At 50.5% G+C, this 8,413-nt stretch overlaps 1 long non-coding RNA gene across 1 annotated transcript in view; it reads left to right on the top strand.

Annotated features, from left to right (window-relative positions):
• The first annotated feature begins 225 nt into the window (after positions 1-225).
• LOC139079341 (uncharacterized) overlaps positions 226-8,413 on the top strand; it is an 80,785-nt gene continuing 72,597 nt past the window's right edge. Inside the window, exon 1 of the long non-coding RNA XR_011532906.1 lies at positions 226-314. This is a non-coding gene — a long non-coding RNA (uncharacterized lncRNA). The remainder of the gene's footprint in view (positions 315-8,413) is intronic.

The raw sequence follows: 8,413 nt of genomic DNA, 5'->3' as shown, positions 1-8,413 counted from the left end.
GAGGAGGCACCTGCTCACTCTAGAGCTCAGCTCTCTGCACCCAGGCGGCCTCCGCCTAAACGCCCAGTGGTTGGCTGCCAGAGGGGGCGCTCAGCCCTGCGGGCCTCTCAAGCCAGGGGCGGGGTTGGAGCCTGGGGAGGGAAGGAAGGAGGGGAAGGTTTGGGTCGCAGTTCTCTGTCTTGTCACTAGGTGGCAGCACAACTCAAGACTGCTGCCCCCCCCCCCCCCCCCCGTCCTGGCTGTTAGCTGGGACTCAGAAATTCCCCCAGGGCGCTCAACCGTCAGCTATAGCTCCAGCTTTGGAGGGAACGAAGGTGAGTTTGAGCCCCATCTCTGCACTCCACTGTGTGACCTTGGGCAAACCATGTAACCTCTTGAGTCTGTTCCTTTATCTGCAAAATGGGGAAAGGAATGGTTCCTAAAATAATCCAGTGAACAATGAGGCAAATGTTTGATAAGTGGCAGCCGCTCTCCCCTCTGCCCCAGCAAGGAGAAGGGCAGCACAGCCTGCTCTTTTGTTTTTCTTAAAGATTGGCACCTGAGCTAACATCTGTTGCCAATATTTTTTTCTTTTCTTTTCTTTGTCCCGGAAGCCCCCCCACTTCATAGTTGTAGGTCCTTCTGGTTGTGCTATGTGGGACGCAGGCTCAGCATGGCCTTATGAGTGGTGCCATGTCCGCTCCCAGGATCCAAACCAGTGAAGCCCTCAGCCACCGAGGCGGAGCTCACGAACTTAACCACTGGGCCATGGGGCTGCGGGCCACCCCTCCCCCACCCTCTCCCCCTCTTACACTTGCATGCATCTCCCTATTCTGCACCTTTTTTCCTCTTTCAAGACAGCCCCCATGGGGAGTGTGAACGCAGGGGGAAGGTCCGCAGTCTGATTTTTCTGGAAGAGATCCACTTTCCCCCTTCCTTGCCTCCTTCTACCCCTTCTCTAACTCTTCACTTCTTTCTCTATCCGGGGATTTTTATTTGCCAATGTGTGTTAACCACCTGCTCTGTGCGGAGCCCTTGTCTAGGCAGGGACAGGTGGGGAGCGAAGGCTGGGGAGAGCAGGGTCACGCCCACTGTAGAGCGCCCCTCCCTCAGAGGCGCTCCCATCCTATAGGCGTGGAGCTGTTCCCCACGCGTGGGTGCCTAGTGCAGCCGGTTGTTACAAGACTGAAGTATTTACGTTCTGGCTAGCCGGTAGCCCCGCCCTAGCGCCCTCCATGCTGCAGTGCTGGGCCTGCCTTACCCCTGCTCCAGCTCCCCCGCACATTCTGATTGGCCAACGCTGGCCCAGACTTTCAAATATTGCCCCTGGGCAGGTTGGCTGGTCTTTGCAGGAAGGAAGGAAAGGGGATGAAGAGTGCAGCCTGGAGGCTGAGTTGCAAATTCCCAGGGGTGGTTTTCAAATTAGAACCTGGGGTTCTTGCCAGAAGTAGTAAAGGGTCTTACCCGGGTCGGGTCGCCAGAGGCTGGTGCAGGGCTGGCTGAAGTCCCGGTTTCTCTGGAGCACAGGGCACCCAGGAACCCTCTCAGAAAGCAGCCTGCTCCTGATGGCCTCTGAGAATTAGGATCCAGTGCCCGCCCCACTTCCTGGGTAACCCAGGTGTGACTAATGCTTCATTCCTGAGTGCTGGGTTTCTTAATAGAAGCTCACTCTGGCTGACTTAAGGAGGAAGGGAATTTGTTGGAAGGATATTGTGTGGCTCCCAGAATCCAAAGGAAGGCTGGAAACAAGGCTCAGAATAAGACAGGCCCAGGGCAGTGCTCCACCACAGGAGTTCTCTGCTCAGGCCTTTGCAGCTGGAGTGGGGGCTCCCACTGTCTTTTGGCTCTTTCCTTTGCTCTGCTCAAGAGTGAAATTCCAGGAAAGAGTCTGGCCCAAACTGGGTCACATGATTGCACCTTCTCCCAATATGGCCAGGCACCTGACTGACAGCTCTACATGTGGGAAAGAGGCAATTCCTTTTTTTTTCCCCTCCCCAAAGCCCCAGTACATAGTTGTATATTGTAGTCGTAAGTGCTTCTAGTTCTCCTGTGTGCGCCACCACCACAGCATGGCTACTGACAGACAGGTGGTGTGGTTCCCCAACCAGGAACCAAACCCTGGCTGCTGAAGCAATGAAAGCACCAAACTTTAACCACTAGGCCATCAGGACTGGCTCAAGAGGCAGTTCTTGAAAAGGAAAGTAGGGTGTTTTACCAAAAGAAGGAGGAATGGATTCTGGGTGGCAAAAAATGACCCCTCCCATCACCTGCATCCCAGTTCTAGGTCACAGTTCATGACACCCTGTCTTCGATCCCCAGGGGTTAGACCCAGACAGAAGTAGATGCCTATCCTAGTGGTACCAGAAACTTCCTAGAGGCCACCAGGCCAACCCAGTCAGCCTTGCTTGCTCAGGATTTGGGGCTCCTACAGCCTTGTTCCTCCTACCCCCTGGAGATAAACAATGGGACACAAACATGTGAGGGAGCCGTGGGTAAATTTAACCTGAAGTAGACAAGCCTTGAGAATGTAAGAGGTCCTTTTTTCCTTCACTCGTTTATCAAACCAGCAAATCTTAGGTGCCTGCTGTATCCCTGTGCTACTAGGGGTACAGAAGTATCCAAGACAGAGATGGTCTCTACCTTTTCTCGTGGGTTAGTGAATGGCCTATTTAGAGAGTCATGTGACTGTCCACCATTAGTCACCACTGGTGGCTTTGTCATGATATGAGTGAATGTCCTGTTTTTATCATCTTCATCTGTCCTGTCTGGGTCAGAGGATGGGTTTACGGAGTGTCTGTGTGTGTGTGTGTGTGTGTGTGTGTGTAGGAAGGGGCATGGAGAGCCAGTTGGGCAGGCAGACAGGCCACCTTCCATTGTACATTATCATGGAAGCAGGACTTGGAGGAATAGAGCAGAGGCTGATGAGGGCAGACAGAGGTGAATGTCCTTTTACGAGCCCTGTTCGGGACTCCAGCCTGCTTCTGCTTTGATCCTGGTCCTTGCCTCTGTCTGACTGGTGACATCTAGATACAAGACTAAAAGCTGGATGACAGTGTGACTCAGGAGACACAGCTCACCACCTTAGCCTCCTCGGCCCCACGTGGGGCTCCTGTCCGCAATCTCTACCGTCTTCACGGGAATGAGTCCCTCCCTCCATTCCTGCTCTTTAAAGATCTGATTGAGACTTGCCGTCTGTATGTAGGTCAAATGTTTGTGTTGTTACTTGTATTCATTGTCAGAATAAGAATTTTCCTGGATTATACATTCCTAGAAGGCAGGCGCTGTGCTTCATTCATTCATTTATTCTTTCATTCATTCAATCAACAAGTATTTATTGAGTTCCTACTGTGTGACAGGCTATTTGCTACTGGGCAGAGAGCTGAGAATACAAAGGTGAGCCAAAGCTTTGCAAGGTTCTGCCATCATAGAACCTTATCGTCTAGGAATAGACAAACGTTAACCAAATAACCACACAGATACGTGTGAAATTTCAGTCTATTAGTGACTATGAAGGAAGGGTATGTGTTGCTATGAAACCGTGTGATAGTGGGCATCTGATCTCATCTGAGAATTGGGTGAAACTTCCCTAAACTGATGTTTGAAGAAAAGGTAGGAGTTAACCAGATGGAGGGGGAGTACGGGGTAAAGAGCGTTAGTTGAGACTGAACAGCATGAGTGAGATTCTGAAGCAGGAGGGAGTGTAGTGAACTGGAGAAAGGCACAGGGCCAGTGAGAGGAAATGAGGGTGTGTGAGATGAGCCGAGGGCAGAGGATATAAGGCCTTGGGGGCCCCATCAAGGATTTGGGTCTTCAGCTTAACAGTCACCTTGAGTAGCTCTTAAACCCCAGTCACGCCATGTGCCGGCAGGCGGTTGATAAGCATTTGAGGTGAATGATGCTGACTTCACTTAGAGAAGAGGTGCTTATGGGGACGGGGCGGGACATGGTGCTGCTGTGACTCAGCCTAATTTCACTGCTCCAATGGCACCCCTGTGAAGAGCGCATCTCCAGGAATGGGGACCTATGTCTGTGACTGCACGTTGCAAGATGGTTTGGAAAATTCAGTGTCTATCTTAAAATGCCGCGAGATGAGGAAATGAGATATGATGCTTTTCACTTTTCAGACCTGGATGTTCTCTAGAGAAAATAAAAAGGGGAAATTTCAGGGATGCTTCTGGGCTTTTAAATTTTAGTTTTATACCCTATATTTGCTAGGCTTTAACAATCTAAATGTATGTATTTTTAAACAAAAGAAGAATGTAACTGATCTTGGTTTTGGCCAACATCTCGCTTTTGCCTCCTTCCTGTTTGTCTTCTGTGCACATCAGAAAGCAACAACATGGAAAACAAAACAAATATTTACATACTGTCCATTAACGAGAATGATGTTTCCTAAACAACTGGAGTTTTTAGCTCAAGCTTGTTTAAATCGATTCACTTTTTTATGGAAGTAAATTTATTTGTAAAGGATCCTGTATATCATTACAATAAACGGAAAACTACTAGACTTATTAGAATAAATATATACTGGTTAAAGTAAGTAAGTTCTAACCAAGTATCACCTAAAACCATCCCGCATTCCAGGCAGGCACTGTGGTGACTGAGTTGGATTTTGAAAAACGGGAAGAATTTCAGAAAAACTAATGTGGCGTGATAAAGTTATGCATCTCATTCCGCTTAGATCAGAATCACCAGCATCCTTATTAAAAATGAAGATTCCTGGGCCCCCTCTAAAGAACCACTGAGAAGATGACACGATTCTAGGCAGAGGAAAGAGACACGAGCAAAGGCGTAGCATACGGAAAGTGCAAACTGTGCTCAAGGGCCTGAGTTTTTCAGCCTGGCCAGTACCAGGGTTTGTTTCCGTGAGTGGAGGGATGGATAGGGGGCCAGGGCAGGGGAGTGGGCTAAGGGCTAGTGCTCTGGAAGCACTAGGGCTGGCTGCGTGGTTTCTCACCCTCTGCCCTGCTGACACTGGGGCTGGAGAACTCTCTGCCATGGAGTCTGTCCTGTGCATTGCAGGATGTTAGCAGCATCCCTGGCTTCTATTCACTAGATACCAGCAGCACCTGTCTCCCAAGTTGTAACAACCAAAAATGTCTCCAGACATTGTCAATTGTCCCTTGAGGGACACCATCACCCGCAGTTGAGAACCACCGAGTTGGGGCAATGGTTTAAATTCCTTGTTTGGTTGTTTGTTCTCTTGGCTCCTGCGTTAGAGAGAATTTGGTAAACAGCCCATAATAGTGCTACTCATAGTGTCTTAACCAAATAAACTCTTTCCTACTTTCACTTAAAAGAAACCCAGAGGCAAGCCTTCCGGAACATGTATCATCACATTTCTGTGTTGTTACCAGGGACCCAGAATCTCTTTTCCTCCTTCATACACGTGGTTGTCCCATGGTCCTAAAATGGTTGCCTACCTCCTACATTGCATCTGCCTTCTAGACAGAAAGGAGGAGAAAGTGCCAACTGAGATGGCTCCACCTTTTAAAGAGCTTTCTTATAAGCTCTACCCAGTAATTTCTGCTTATATGTCATTGGCCTGTGTCACATGGCTATCCCTAGCTGCGAGGGAGTCTGGGAAATGTAATCTTTTAGATGGGCACGTTGCCATCCTAGACAAAATGAGGGTTCTGTAGAGAAGGAAAAGGGGAGAACGGCTTTGAGAAGTCAATTGTCAGTCTCTGCCACTGCTTCTAACCTTGGTTTCTAGGTTCAGTGACAAGCTCAGCAGTCTCTTACCAGGAATCTTCCAGAAGGAGCCAGACAAACCTCCTCAGCAGCCACGGAATGTGTCTGTGCAAATTTTCCTAGTGAATTCCTCCAAGAAGGGGCTCCTGATCTCTGTCTGCTGGTAGATTCTTTACACCAGGATCAAGTTTTGAGTCTATCTTCCTGGAAGTGGATTAAGTCAGATCACACATCAAGCAGTTGCCAAACAAGATTTTAGGAGGAATACATCTCTGTTCCCTTCTCGCCCCATATGCCATTCCCCAGGTACCCACACAAGGCCAGCGCAGTAGCTGGTCATCCATATGGCAGGACATACATTAACAGTCTCCTCTCCGTACTTGCTACTCAGCCTGAAATGCCACCCTTAGCCACCATTCCTTTGGTCAGGCAACACTCTCCCCAGGTGCCTCTTAAAATGCCAGTCCCCTCTGCCAGAGACGAAAGATTATGAAGTCTTTACCACCTTAGTGCTGGTCTCAGTTCTCTAGCCGTTTTCCCCCGTTGCAATTCCTGAGCAGCTCTGGGGCCCTGAAACCTGTAAGGGAGAAGGAGGCCGGGGCAGCAGAGAGCGACGGCCTGTTTGTCCCGAAAAGCAGTGGGGTGCCCAGCTGGCTCAGCGCCTTCACTGTGAAGCCGCAGCCACAACTGGGACGTTGGCTGGAGGTATTAATAAACACTGCTGGTAAGTTTGGGTCCAGCAGATGGCAACCCTGTGACCTTCAAGTTGACTTTGCCACCCGTCTCTCCCCACCCACACTTTTCGACCTGCAGACTGAAAGTCTGGCCTTCCTGTAATTTGCTGTGACACTGTCTCAGGGAATAACACTGCTAGTAAGAGATCAACACCAAGGACGGCAGGTGGTGAAACGGAGATTCCCCAGGACCCCTCGAGTCAAAGTGACAGATGACGATGACACTGTCCTGCACCCCTTCCTTGGTGCACAGAACCTTCCCCTGGCCTGGGCTCTCCAGGGAGACCTCGGTGACCTAGGTCAGAGTTACAGACTGGCATACCTCTGCAGTGCCACCCTCAGACCCAGGCAAAAGAGGACCGAGCTCTGTACTCCCCACATTACAGGGACCGGCACTGGCCCTCGTCCTGCTACATCCCTTCCCATGGGGCAAGGAGTCCTTAGGACCCAGGGGACATGCCTACCCACAGCCCTCTGTCCCGTGTTAGACCATGCCTCACATACCCAGGACACCAGGATCATGCCTGTGTGGCCCTGAGCTGGCTTCCAGGAAGCGTAGCCCTCTGCCCCAGATATGTCTTCTCCAGGGTGGACCAGACAACCGGTACGTGCACCCCTAGGCCCGAGGGGTGGCCAAGGGATGGCTGTCTGTGTGGGATGGACCCCTGGCTTGCAGGTGGTGTGTCCACCAACATGACGCAAGGCTGCTGAGACAGAGCTAGGGGAGTGACAAGACGAGGACAGGCTGCAGCCTGAGGGCTGTTTCTCTCTGTACCGCCCTGTGCTAATGCCAAGTTCCGAGCGTCTAAGGATTCTAAATCCAAACCTTGCCTTCCAGGTTGTTATGAAGATGTATTTGTCAAGGTAGGAGAAAAGAACATTTTTTGTTTAACATATTTTATTTTGTTGTTAGTGCTGTTGAGTTGATCCCACTCCTAGCGACCCATGGACAGCAGAGCGGAACCCTGCCCGGTCTTTCTGCGCCATTCTCTCACCTTCGTGTGCTCTAGCAGACAATGCTCTGATGCTGTTCGCAGGGTTTTCATGGCCAGTTTTTTCAGAAGTGGGTGGCCAGGTCCTTCTTCCTAGTCTGCCTTAGTCTGGAAGCTCCACTGAAACCTGTCCACCATGGGTGACGCTGCTGGTATTTGAAATACCAGTGGCATAGCTTTCAGCATCACAGCAACATGCAGCCGCCATAGTATGACAACTGACAGACGAGTGGTGGTTCCCTGACCAGGAAATGAACCCAGGCCGTGGCAGCGAGAGCACCAAATCTTAACCACTACACCACCAGGGCTGGCTAAGGTATTTTATAAGCTTGATTTATAATGTGTAAATATTTAGACTTACGGTATGCGTCCTCTGTTGGTACTCCTGCCCCTGGCCTTGCAAATGTTAGGGGCAAACCTGCTCCACATAGTTTGTTTGATATGCAGAGTGTTTTAAAAATAAGGACATTTCTTGTAGAAATTCTGATTTGGGCTTTTCTTGACAAATTGGAAGATATGGCAACGTGGGATAGAACCAAGGGGCAGCTGCCTGCTTTAGGCAGGTAAGCACTCACTCCTCAGTTTGCCACACTCCCCACCACTCCCCATTGTTCTACATCCAGTGAGCTTCATGTATTTACAGTGCCTGCCTGGGCCCTGGAGGTATTGGAGTGTGGGTCAATGGCCCACCAGCCTGAGGGAGCCATGTCTGTCATGGGTAGGAGGCTGGGACAGAGCCTGGTTGGTGGGAATCCACGGTCAAAGCTCTGGAAGTTCAAATCTCTTCGTGGCTGCCCCTCCAATTTCCCGGTGTGGCGAGAGTCAGTGCTGGCACTCGTCTGAGGCTCAGCCTCCTGCTGCCTCCACCGGCCTGATCAGAAAGGAGAAGTGGAACTGGCCGGGGTCATTAGAAAGTGCAGAATGAAAGAGGAAGAGAAGTCCTTGCCGAGAGATGCGACAGCGCACGTGAGCTCCGCATTTCTAGTTCTCGCCCTGAATGCCATTCAGAAGATG

This window comes from Equus przewalskii, chromosome 25 (genome assembly GCF_037783145.1).
Source record: "Equus przewalskii isolate Varuska chromosome 25, EquPr2, whole genome shotgun sequence".
Lineage (NCBI taxonomy): Eukaryota > Metazoa > Chordata > Mammalia > Perissodactyla > Equidae > Equus > Equus przewalskii.
Note: the sequence above shows the minus strand (reverse complement) of the source record. Positions and strands in the feature narration are given on the sequence as shown.